Consider the following 697-nt stretch of genomic DNA (forward strand, 5'->3'; position numbering starts at 1 on the left):
GCATTGCGTTGAAAACTTTGTATAGTAGTTTATTATGTATTTTACGCTTCCAGGAAACTTCATACGGAATTGAGCGTACTAGAACCGTGGCTCTCCGAATCATCATCATACTAAAAAGTTCATACAATTTATATATACCATCAGGAACGAAATACATATGTATGTTCAAAAGCAGCCTTATATGATTAGTTGCCACCAACAACCACAAGCACTAAATATCTGTGGCTTAAAATTCACAAGAGGCGCACATGGAGAGACAACGTAAAAATGAAAAGAACCCAGCTCAGGTTAATGTTTTCGGAGCTGTACTGGCTCCTAAAGTCAAGAACCAGCCTCAATCTACAGAATCCAATACACAGACTGACGTGGTCGAAGGGAGCCGCTTAGCTGATTAAGATTTTGAAATTATTCTAGCCAAAAAAGTTCTTCACAGTATAGTGGGTGTACCTTTTTATGTTAGAAACGTCGTCCTCCATCTGTAAAAGAAACCGCAGAAGAATGTAGTAGTCATTACCTATCTCGATTGGAGATCTACGATAAAGTATTTGCGAACCAACTGCTATATAATATTAAATTTGGTAATATGAACTTCAAATGTTTTCAGTCGAAGTTTCATTTGTGTCGTCAACCTAGAAATAGAGATTGGGAATATATTAAACACCTGAAATCTTTAAAAGAAAAAAAACGCAAAAAAAAT

The sequence above is a fragment of the Bactrocera tryoni genome, chromosome 5, assembly GCF_016617805.1.
Source record: "Bactrocera tryoni isolate S06 chromosome 5, CSIRO_BtryS06_freeze2, whole genome shotgun sequence".
Lineage (NCBI taxonomy): Eukaryota > Metazoa > Arthropoda > Insecta > Diptera > Tephritidae > Bactrocera > Bactrocera tryoni.